General features: G+C 41.4%; 1 long non-coding RNA gene across 1 annotated transcript; it reads left to right on the forward strand.

The window, feature by feature from the left end:
• Positions 1–570: 570 nt before the first annotated feature.
• On the forward strand, positions 571–2,829 carry LOC117348103. The gene is made up of 3 exons (XR_004536916.1): positions 571–1,185; positions 2,174–2,255; positions 2,569–2,829. It is a non-coding gene; the product is annotated as an uncharacterized LOC117348103 (long non-coding RNA).
• The last annotated feature ends 10,116 nt before the right edge of the window (positions 2,830–12,945 follow it).

The raw sequence follows: 12,945 nt of genomic DNA on the forward strand, positions 1-12,945 counted from the left end.
TATAACTTTCCTCCGATCTACTCGAGATTCCTTTCTTTATCATGCCCAACATTCTATTTGCCTTCTTTGCCGCTGCCGCGCATTGTGCCGACGGCTTCAGGGTCCTATCTATCAGTACACCCAGGTCCCTTTCTTGTTCACTCTTCCCCAGAGTTGCACCTGACATTGTATACTCGTATTCCTTATTTTTATTGCCTAAATGCATTACCTTGCATTTCTCCACATTGAACTTCATCTGCCATTTCTCCGCCCATGTTTCTAACCGACACAAGTCGCTCTGGAGTTTCTCTCTATCCTCCTGCGATCTGATTGCCCGGCATAGTTTTGTATCGTCTGCAAACTTGATGATCTCACTGGATATTCCTTCCTCCAGGTCATTGATATAAATATTAAAAAGGATCGGCCCAAGTACCGAGCCCTGGGGTACACCACTAGTCACTTTCTCCCAGTCGGAGAACTTCCCATTTATGCCCACTCTCTGCTTTCGGTTTTCCAGCCATTTGCCTATCCATCTTTGTATATCTCCCTCTATGCCATGGCTTTGTAGTTTCCTGAGAAGTCTTTCGTGTGGAGGGCATTTGGAAAAAGAATTAAATAAGCGTTATATGATTTAGTTTTATTTTACTTCTGTGGATTAGCAGAGGTGGAAGAGGGGAACAGAATGGAGAATAATACAAAAAATAGCACAGAAAGGAAAGGGAAGTTGATTTGTGCATGATGTGAATTTTTTAATGGGAGAATGCAGGCAAGTTGTAGAAAAGAATAGACCATGTAGTTTAAGGAGAGAGAAAGAGGCAATAGATTGAATACTGGGAAATTAAGGTCCTAATATGATAAGAACAAAATTTGTATGACTTTATAGGAAACAGAGTTTAATGTTAAGTGAGGTTGATTTGTACAGTAAGAGAATGAGGGATTAGACCCTGTAAAGTTAAAGAAAGATATGAACAGCTAGATGTGTTCACCCTACAGGAGTTATAAATTGTTCGATTGTGATTGTGCAGAAGCATAAGATGAAGGAAAGATATGAGAAGATGTTCTTCTGGCCGTTCAGAGCAGGACGTGGGAAAATGCCTGCTATTCGGGTAAAGACACTTATGAAGAATGTACACATATGTGAAAGCAGAAGTCGTGAAAGCAGAAGTCGTTTAAAAAACAGAAAGTTTTGCGAGATGTGTCATGAAGGTATGTGCGTATGAATTATGACCTGATTATAAGGGATATTTTAGTGGGAATCGGGCAGAAGATGAGGAGAAGGTTCATAGGAAAGATTTGTTGAAGGTACTTGGTGTGTCTTTGTTTGGAAGTGAAAACAGTGTCAATGATAGCTAACAGTGAAAGAATATTTTGTGCAGAAAAAGATTTATTCCAACAGAGATACCATGCTTACAAGAAAAATACATTAGAAATATGAATACAGAGTGGATTTAGAGACTTCTGTGTGTGAGAGAGAAAGGACTGTCTACCTGCATGAATGTGTGTTTTTCTTGGGTGTGACTAATGGATGGATCTGAAGAGAATTTAGCGAAGGAGGAGATGGTCAAAATAGAGGGGATAAGGATTTTAACCTCTTATCTTTATAATCTCTTATATTTATAAATTTGAGACTTGGTTTAGAAAATAACAACAATAGAAGTTATGTACCCATATCTTTCTGTAAATTGGTTGAAATACTGGTGAATACTATATGGGGTGTGAATTGTCTTCATAAAATGGAGTTACTATTAAATTTCTAGATTCACTTTGACAATGTAGCTAGGGTCTTTTTCTTCCCTAACTACCTGACCTTAGCACATCTTATCATGTCGGTTGACGCTTAGGCTTCTGCCGAGGTCCTTTGTTTGTTACTCTTAAATACTGATAATTTGGATGTAATCTAGGTATGTCCAAGATTAGATATGATGGATGTAATCTTCCATAGGCTTTTGCCGACGCTGGTTAAGCCAACAGAACGTGCTGACAATTATCAACTGTACAGCAGAGCTGACACTGAGCAGAGTGTTAGGTTAAACTTATCTTTTGACAGATAAGCTCTTTAGGATAGGGACCTTCTACAGCGACAGTAGTTCATTCAAATGGAAAGTTTAATTTTCTCATTTAGATATTAATGAATTTGCAATTTAATAGTTGTGGTATTTCACATCTTTTATTTGTGAATTTACATTTATTACAGAAACACGTGGGTAAGTGATTACAATGCCACTGAATGAACTGTCTCCAGATATGGAATGCCTTCAGAGATAACTACAGATAAGGTAAGCTATTTCTGAATTATGTTACTACAGGAATTAATAGATTCCTCATTGATTGGGCACAAATTAAAACCCGTATATTAATTTTATTTTGGTAATTTGATGGAAGAGCGAACTACTAATTAATAAAAAAAAATGCTGGCTTAGTATAAACCTTATGCCATTGGAGTCTGAACATCAGACACCAATATGTGCCAGCTGTATTACCTAGAATTACTATGACTCCATTTTAAATTACCCCTGGAAGATGAAAGCCCTTGCCTTTTGGTCACTTGGAAATTGTATTAATGTGGTTTTGCTTCTGATTATGTTGTAGATGGTAGAAGCTGAGGACTGCAGATTGCATCAGGCAGACAAGGGACCTATCCAGACTGCATACACGAAATCTATGGACAGTCATATTTCTCTGACCTTTTATGACTCCAATCAAAAGGACACATACATACCTTTAAAGCTTCACAAGACGTCAAGATGATAACTTTGGTTTACTCCTAATTTTGATCATGCTCACTCCTACGGTTGAGAATTTGAGAAGCAGAGAGACTGTTGTGAATCTACCGTCGGAAGAGTTTGCACAAGTTACCAGCCAGTCCACACCTTCCCTTAGATTTTTATTGTTTTTATATTGTCAATTGTTTTCATATGTTTTATGATACATTATTGTTAAGAGATTTTACTTTGTTTAGGTGTTAATGTTGGTTAGGTAATTTATCTGGATTTTCACATTTTTCTTTTTTATAATTTAACAAATCTGTATTATGGTTTAGAAACACTTGATTTATGATTGCTTTTCTCCCAAAAAATACACCTACATCATGCGAGCTATTTATTGTAGCATTGCAGATCTTCAAATGATCCTCTACATTTGTTGCCAAGAACTATTTGTTTATCCTGTATTTTTATGTACTGTGTCACCTATAGTAGGTTATAGGCCTGTCGCACATGTGGCAGTGCTTTACATTTTTATTATTTGCACTCAGAGAAGAAGAAATATGTCCTGCGTACATTCATTGCTCGCATCACCTTTACGCATATATTTGGGTTTCATAGGGTTTACACTTTGCATTTATTCTACATCTTTGTGCATTCAAGTCTAAGTTACTGTGCCTGATACTTCTGGGTACATGAAAATATTCTAAGTTTAGTAATATTGAGGTTCTCTTATTTTAGGCAAAACCAAAAGCAATTGACCCCAAGGAATCCACAGAGAAAAGAAGCTAAGGGAAACCAAAAAAACACTGTGGAGTGATGATGTTCCTGAAATGGACTTTATTAAAAATGAATAAAAGTTTCAGAAATACAGTAAAGCAATCCACATGTAAATAAAATGATCCACACATGAACCTAAACGACCTAGTATGCTGAAAGCGTAGGACCCAACACGGTCCGTGTTTCGACAAGTTAGTCTTCTTCAGGGGGTCCCTGAAGGTTCTACGGTGGTAGATATGTGGAAAAACTGATATGTGGAAAGTCGTAAGAACGCTGTTTGAAACCAAAGCTATGAATTACTATGACTACATTTTAAATTACCCCTGGAAGATGGATGCCCCTTGCCTTTTGGTCATTTGGAAATTGTATTAATGTTGTTTTGTCCATGATTATGTTGTAGAACAGGGGTGTCAAAGTCCCTCCTGGAGGACCGCAATCCAGTCATGTTTTCAGGATTTCCCCAATGAATATGCATGAGATCTATTTGCATGCACTGTTTTCATTGTATGCTAATAGATCTCATGCATAGTCAGTGGGGAAATCCTGAAAATCTGACTGGATTGTGGCCCTTGAGGAGTGACTTTGACACCCTTGTTTGACATATCTGGTAGTGCTTTACATTTTTATTATTTTTATTATTATCATGAGTTCTTTTAATAATTTTATTTTATTTTGAGAACTTTGGTTCTTGTCCTGCGTGCGTTCATTGCTCGCATCACCTTTATGCATATATTTGGGTTTCTTAGGGTTTACACTTTGCATTTATTCTACACCTTAATACAGGGGTGTCCAATGTCGGTCATCGAGGGCCGCAGTCCAGTCGGATTTTCAGGATTTCCCCAATGAATATACATGAGGTCTATTTGCATGCACTGCTTTCATTATATGCTTATAGATCTCATGCATATTCATTGGGGAAATCCTGAAAACCCGACTGGATTGCGGCCCTCGAGGACCGACATTGGACACCCCTGCCTTAATACATTCAATTCTAGGTTACTATGCCCGATACTTCTGGTTATAGGGAACTATTCTAAGTTTAGTAATATTGAGGATATCTAGGGATTTTCATGTGCCTTACATATGAGTTTTAATCTTTTCTATTACTGATACTGTCTTTCTTTGCATTTTCCTGACCTTTATACCCCAAGAGTGCCAGTGTGTCCAGAGTATGTCTATAGATTTAAAAAAACAAACAAAATAAAACCCAAACTGCAAATTTAGTCTCTGTTCTGCTCTTCTGGTACTTGATCTTTGGCTATTGTGAGAACAGACACTGTTGGTACACCTGGCACCTTTAGGCAGGAGTTGGGGAAATTTCCTGTATGGGTTTACTTGGCCAGCAAATTCACATAAATTACTTGGAGAAGGCTTTATCTAGGACAGTGGATAGGATTTCTCAGCTGCGAAATCAAGCATACCATGGGTACTCTTTAAGCAATTTGTTGGTTAAACTGGACTTAGGGAAACTAAATAGATCATATATTTACCTTATGTATACATTTTCCATTCTTCTTTGTTTAAAACACAGTGCGGTTTTCCCGAGCTGTTTGCTGCGTTGCCCTAGCAAGCTAATTCATGCTAGACCTCGCAGTTTGGCTTGGGGAGATATAGGGTTTCACATTTTTGAATATATGTACCTTAATAGTACTTATTGAATATGTGATAGATATAAGTGTGGTGTGTTTGGGGCCCCAGACTGTGTGTTTGATTATGTGTGTGAATTTTGGGTGTGTCTTTACATATGAAATGTGCATATAAAATTATTATAAAAACTTTAGCTTTAGAAATTCTGGAGGCAACATCTTGAAATGGTTAAGTTAAAGTCAGGGACTAGTTACATTGTGTTTCTATTACCCCCTATGGGAATCCTTTCTGAATTACCTTCTACTCGATCAAAGAGAAATGCTCCGGTATGATCCTTATACTTGCTTATGGAGTAGGTAGGTTAATCCAAATTACAAGACAGTTATCCACCCTTATTGAAACTATGGGTAATGAAACAACGGCAGTTACTCAATCTCATTCACTAGAGATTGAGCAACACCTATTGTAGCCATCCAACATCGGATGGCACTTGACTATCTCCTTGCCATCATTGGTCAGGAGTGTTGTACTTATATTCCTAATGCCTTCTCTGACCAACAAGCACATATAACATCTTTGGCCAAAGCATTGCAGAACTGGGAACAATTTAAGGTAGAGGATAAAGGCTGGTTTAATTGGCTAACTGCATGGCTGCCTAATCTATCATAGGTAAAAGGCCTAGTGGGTATTTTACTAGGTCTGGCATTTGTCTTTCTGGTTGTGTGTTGTAGTTTGTCCTGTCTAATTGGCATTGGAAGGATATGTTTGCAGAAAGTGACTCCCAACCTTACGCTGATCCATAGGATAGGTCATACCCAACACAACCCCAGCGTGAAGCAAGGTAAGATCACTGAAGGCCTAGGTGTGAACCCTGTTTTGAGTAGTCAAACCAGGATCCAAAGGGGGGATTGATGTGGGGGGGAGGGGCAGTCTATTAAAAATGGACAGGTATGTGGTGGAATGGGCAAGCATGAAATTTTAGCAACAACAAAAAAACTAGCTACTCCACTTTCTTACCATGGCTCAGGATTTTACTAGTTAGGGATTTATTGATAAGATAAGGACTTAATCCAAGGGCAGAGGAGAAGGTTTATGAGTGGCTATATAAAATCACAATTGGACAAACCAGGTACACAAATCCAGGATAACATTTTGATCTGAAAAAATATGTGCTTTGTGCTAATGGTCACTAGACACAGGAGAAGAGCAGGCATTCTCTCAGGGCATGAGAATTAATTGATAAGCTCTGTTGAAAGCCAGAGAAGATAAACCAGGGGCTGTAGTTTAGCTTTATGAAGTTCCATTGTTCCAATGTGGGCCAAGTCTGGTCTTGGGGGGTCCTGTATCTATGATCAATGTGCTCAAAATATGTTTGTGTACTTTGGGTGGGGTTGATACAGGAAAAATATGTACTTAGTGTTTTAGGAGTCCAGCGGGACTAAGTTGAGAAACACTTTTTTTGAGCAATTAACACATCAACCAAGTGAGAAATTTAGACGCCTTTGGGCTTTTCAACAGTTTAGCCGCTAGCCGAGCGCCATCCACTAGTGACAAACTTCCATGACTGCTGCAGATGACAACTGGCTTCCAGTTGCGCCAGTACTGATGACCAAATTCTTGGAGGACTAGTCACCTGATTCTTTGCAGGCCGCATGGTAGACGCATCAAAAGAAACTTAAGGGAGGCAACGGAAGCACACGCATGAGGCATACAGACTGAGCTCCTGACTATTCTCTGTTCCTTTTTCTTCCGCTTTGTTTACTATTCCCTCCCCACCCCCACCCCCACAGGGGTTGCAGAGAGAAAGGTGGTTATACACAACAGTATCTCTAATGTTCAAGGGCACTCCACCTCGCTCCTATCTCAGTCCCAGGGCAAGGATTCTAATGTTACCTTATTTTTCTTGAATTCCAATGTTACTGTGAACCTATATTAAGAGACGTGTTGGTATTTATAATTGTATATTTTAATATATATACTGTATATTTATCTATGCTGCGTTTCTGTTGCCAAATCCTTCTAAAATACACCTCTTACAGAGACTTGAATGTAGTGAATAAATGACAATTGCGTTTTCTAATATACATCATAGGATGCGTAAGTGGACCACAGAGGAGGAACCAAGGAATGTGCTATACAGATGGGGTGGTAATACATTTCAATTTGAGAGTACTTCCACATATCTGTCAGGTATTTTTTTTTTCCTTTTTGAAAAACCAGTAGAATGAACTGGTTTCTGTCTTGTACAATGGGTGAGGGGGGAGTGGCACCTAATCCACCCATCCCCTGTTTGTACCGGGCACTGTTGTCCTCTTCTGTTGAGTCCTTTTTTGGCCGTTGTAATTTGTAGAATTCCCTCCCAGCTCATAGGATGACTCTCTGTTCTCACATGAAAGTGACAAGAGGAAAGAGAAATAAATCACATGCAAGAATTCAGTCTGTCTTTTTGGTCCTAGAAATCATTTTCTATTGGTATGGATTGAATATGTGGTACATCTTGAGTATGGCAGTGAAGGTTGTAGGATGACATTTAGATACAAGAAACGTCAGAAGTTTGCAAATAACGTGTGGCTGGTTATGCACCCCAGTAAGGAGGGTAAGGTTGAATTTGAAAAGTTTCTGAAGTAAGCCGCCTAGGATTTAGACAGATAATAAATATTTTAGATAAATAAACTCACTTCACTTATCCAAACCATCTGAAACTTTTGTGGGATTCAGACTGTGAAAGTGTGCCCAGCACCGACCTCATGTTCTAAATTGCTAGGGCTCCTGAAGCCGTCCCAAGCACTGGATTGGGACGATTCATCATGGCTGTTTTATTGCAGGGAGGCTGGGCTTCAGGCAGCAATTCATTGCTCGCATCACCTTTATGCATATATTCGATTAGCAGCTAAAAGCTCTGGTGGCAGCTCCTCCCTCCCCCCAGGCCTGAGCTCCCTGCCAACCACCACCTGCTTCCCAGACTCACCCTGCTGCTCCAGGGGGCAACACAAGGGAGGGTAGGAGAGGCATCACTCCCCAGAAATGCTGAATCAGATTCATCGCACTGACACTGTTGTGCTGCATTGATCTAGGACCCCCTTCCCCAAGCCCATTCTAAACTGAATTGCAATCTACACCAAGTCTGCTCAGTACTGGCCTTAGTACAGCGGTCTCAAACTCAAACCCTTTCAGGGCCACATTTTGGATTTGTAGGTACTTGAAGGGCCGCAGAAAAAAATAGTTAATGTCTTATTAAAGAAATGACAACTTTGCCATGAGGTAAAAGCAGTGCAATGTGCAGAAAGTGAAGTTTGATCGTTTTTCACTTTCTGCATGTTCTAGAATGTTGCCCACCTCACTGCTGTAACCACGCAAGCGCTTTCCTACGTCTACGCGATTGTCGTCTCCACTCCACCTCACAATCACGTACAGATGCAAGAAAGAGCTTGCGTGAGGTTACAGCAGTGAGGCGGACAACGTTCCAGAACAATGGTAATATACCGAGGGCCTCAAAATAGTACCGGGCTAGTACCTGCTAATTTTGTGCCTCCGATACAGATAAGTGTTGGGGCCAAAGTATAGAATTACCCTGAAAGGAACGTTTCATTTCATTTGTTGTGTATATAGAGGTTCTCGACCCAGTCCTTGGGTCACATGCATATGGATATCCTGGTTGGGTGCGTCCCGAGGACTGAATAGAGAGCCTCTGTCCTAGGCAAATTTCAAACAAATACACACAAATTCAGAGGCAAGAGAGGGAACGGGTAGGGGAGAGATGAGTGTGCAAGAAAGTCAGCATTGGTCTAAAAGTCACATCACATAGCCATTTCTTTTTGACCAATTATGCAACTTGATCCAGAAATAAGGCAGATATCCTGAACAGTTTGTTTAGTAAAAAGGCAGCGGCGAGAAGCTCAAGAAGAAGCAGGGAGTTGGCCTAACTCTGCTAGCGGGCAGATTACATTTCAACAACTGCCGCTGCTGGGTCAGACCAGTGCTCTAAATGAGTCCAGCCTCACCTGCGTACGTTCCAGTTGAGCAGGAACTTGTCCAACTTTGTTTTAAATCCCTGGAGAGTGTTTTCCCATATAACAGACTCCGGAAGAGCGTTCCACACTGAGGACTATCATGGCAGTCAGTTGGACCTTAGCAGAAGCAGGTAGGTTTCATGATTTTCATAGCCTGCCTATGGGTTTGCCATCAAGCAAGGCTTATGGTGGTCCATTACAGACACTGTGCAATATTAGGAAAAAGAAGCAGTACAGCTTCTGTAAAAAAAATAAACCAAGAGACCGTTATTGCTACCGAGCTGAGACCCCCAGCCTCTCTGGTACCTCCAAACAGTGGCCCAGCATTTAGCATCCTTGGACTGAAAGGCCTAAACATATCAGTTTTCCCTTTCTAAAAACAGAAAAGAAAAAAAAGCCAAAGGGAGTGATTTGATACACCACCTTGCTGTGGTTACAATCAAAGTGATTTACATTTATATACACATACTTACTATTTTGCGGCCTGTGGTCTGTACTAGTGCTGCCCACTTTTTGCAGCATCCTCCAGCTTCCCCCCTGGCCTCCCGGTCTTAGTTTCAGCTAATTACCGCAGCCTGCAGAGAGGATTGCCGATGCTGTAACGATCCAGAGGGGCGGGACTGTGGCAGAGGGAACGTCCTGCAGAGTCCAATGGCAGCCTGCAAGGAACACTACAGGAACAATCCTCTCTGTAGGCTGTGTTCATTTGCATCCTCCTCCAGCTTCCCCTCTGGCCTTCCAGTCTTAGTTGGGGAACATGCAGGCCTTCGAGGGGGGTGGGGGAAGATTTACCTCATGCAAAATTGTCATCCGCTATAATAATTCCCTTAGCGCGCATGAGTACTTCAAAGTTGGTGGGTCCGTGGTGCCGTGTCCCCGCATGCACAGTAGAGTAGAACTTTGCGCCGGTTTCCCCATCGCCCTACTTCAACAGTTTCCAGGCTCCGTCCCGCGCTGCTAACGTATAGCGGCCTGAAAAACAACAAACAAGTGCCTGCTTCAGTTGATTTCCTGATCTCTGACATCGGCTGACTTCTGACTACGCCGTGCTTGCCGGCTTTCTGACTCTGTTCCTCCGAAACCGGAGACAGGGGGAGGGAGAAGAAGCACAGCGCTAGAGCCCCCGGAGCATGGCCGTAGTCGCTTCCAGGCATTGAAGGAACATAGGGCAAGGAGGGAGGCTTCAACTCGCTGCTCCTGCTTGCTTTGGGCCTCCAAATACCTACAAATCTAAAATACGGCCCTGCAAAAGGTTTGAGTTCGAGACCACTGTTGTAGAGGATCTGCATTAAAGATAGTTTTCACAGCAACCTGTGAACTTCCCTACACAGAATTTAAGTAAGTCTCAATAATGGCCCATTTCCTAGCGACTTTAGTATGCAGAGGCAAGGACTTAGAGATTAGCATTTCACGTCAATGTTGTAAAAGCACTGACTGCCACCAAAGTGGATATTTAGTGAGTCAAATGATTTCCAATGAGAGAAGATTAGTCGCAGTGCAATAACTAAGAGTGTATTAAATAGAGCATGATGTGTATCAGAAATCTTAAGAGAAGGAGCCTCCGATATAAGGATGACTATAGTAACGGATAGATTTGATTGTATATCAGAAATAGAACATACAGCAGACCAAATGTCATTCCGATAAGATTGTAAGCACGGACAATCAAATAACATTTATGTAGTCTTTGAGGCGTCCAGTTCGTTTTACGATGCAGAAGAAACACGGATCGTAACGAGTCGGCAGAAGGAATCGTTCTAAGAGTTTTGGACCAAGCCGTCTCAGAAGGAAGACAATTAAGAACAGCCTTACCGGGTCAGACCAACGGTCCATCGAGTCCAGTAACCCGTTCTCACGGTGGCCAATCCAGGTCACTAGTACCTGGCCAAAACCCAAGGCGTAGCAATATTCCACGCTACCGATACAGGGCAAGCAGCGGCTTCTCCCTAGGTAGGATTCGAACCTGATTACTTGCATAGTAAGTAGGGGCATTTATTCTCTGAGCCAGCAGCAGATAATCTGTATTAAAGAGGGAATTAGCGAACAATTTGTAGATGTTCGATGCTACATGTCCCCTTGTCGACAACGATGAAAACAAGGAGATCGGGGAAGGAGCATCTGCAGTGAGAGTAAGGAGGATATTTCATTTTTTAAAAAATCACTCTAGAGAGCCGAATCCGGTAGGGCAAACGTAGTTTGAAGTTCGGCAAAGGAAAGGAGCTTTAGGGCTAAATTGAAGATATCACCCAGAAACCAAATTCTAATCGGGGCCCATTTAGCCCAATAGATGGGAGAGTTATCAATCTGAAAATGGGGATTATGCCAAAGAGAAATTCTAGAAGTTTAACTAGATCCAATAAACAGAGTTGGAAATAACGGGATTATTTTTCCTAAGAGGTGCTTCTGAGGTTAGTAGAGGCACGAGCGATGCGGAAGTATCAAGTAAAGACAATTCTAATTGCAACCACAGCGGACAGTAGTTTGAGTAAGAAGAGAACCGTCGGCCAGCCTGTTGTATAATAAAAGCTTTACGATAAGTAAAGAAATCAGGCAGGAAGTAAGTTTCTTAAGTGCAAGTTGTGGGGGTTTATTTGTGCAAATAAAGGCAGAATATGGGAATAAATCGGGGATCCCACCGAGAGAGACGAAGGGAACGCCAAGACCGCAATAATGATTTTGCAGTAGATATAAGATCATCCCTATTATATTTCATTGTAGCCGAGATATCTTATGTGGGAAGACCAAAGTAAGTTGTAAGCTAACATAGAACTCCAGAAAGGGAAACCCTAAATAAATATACTCTGAGAGCTTAAGGACATCTGCATAGCCAAGAAGAAGGAAATAGACCAAATGTCCATCAAAAAAACAATCTTAAAAACAGACAGTTAGGTATTGATAGTATACAACAGAAGAAAATCATAGTTTACGGGAAACTAGCCCACAAAATAATTCTTTTATTTGCGCCGGTCCATAGGTGTCAAAAGGTTGAAGAACAGTGCTCTAGGAGCACAGTAAAAGGAGATCACATCAGCAAGTCCAGAGATTGTCTAAAAGAGGACAGGGAAAAACAGATCGACGCAGAGAGCGTGATAACAAGCGACTAGTATATACGGTAAGAATATAGATACGAGAAAGTCCACTCCTATATTCCAGAGATAATTAAACCGACGAAAAGAAAGAAAAAATTAGTTTAGCGATACGATTGACAAAGAGAAGTCTATAGGTAATTACTGAGACGGCTCGGGGAAATCCTAGGAAAAGCAGCCTAAAATCCATGTCACTCCTCGGGATCTACCTAGGTACTCGGGACCCGGGATGGCCGGCGGCGGAAACAGGAGTCTGTCCCACTAAGGCAGCTCTTACGTTCCTATATTAAACAACACTACAATCGAACCTAAATACCTAAACCGTGCCATAACCCGCAACTCTGCAAACTAAAAATAATCATAAACGTAATCAAAAGCATAATTACACAAAACAAATCTGTTCTACAACACACTCGGAGTAAAAGTTTACAACCGAGCACACGAAGGTTGGGTCGCCGGTATCCTCGTATCCCTCAACCACCTTTCCGGCATCAGTCTCACACCACTCCCATTACATCGAAGGTGATAGTTTCTTCCTTCGCCAGGAATTTGCACCTAGACACAATGAAATAGAAGTTCCAAAAACTTCCTGATGTGAAAGCCTGGCTGGCTTGAGGGATGAGTGCTGGGTTAGTAACTGGGGGTCGAGGGTCTGAGCCTCAGCTAAGGAGTAGGATCTAAGTTGTGCGTTTTTTTCAACGACTAGGATTTGAGCAAATATGGCTAAATAGAAGTTCCGAAAAGCTCTAACTGTAAAAGCTCGCATGGCTCTAGGGTTGAGTGCCGGGTTAGTAACTGGAG

The sequence above is a fragment of the Geotrypetes seraphini genome, chromosome 14 (genome assembly GCF_902459505.1).
Source record: "Geotrypetes seraphini chromosome 14, aGeoSer1.1, whole genome shotgun sequence".
NCBI lineage: Eukaryota > Metazoa > Chordata > Amphibia > Gymnophiona > Dermophiidae > Geotrypetes > Geotrypetes seraphini.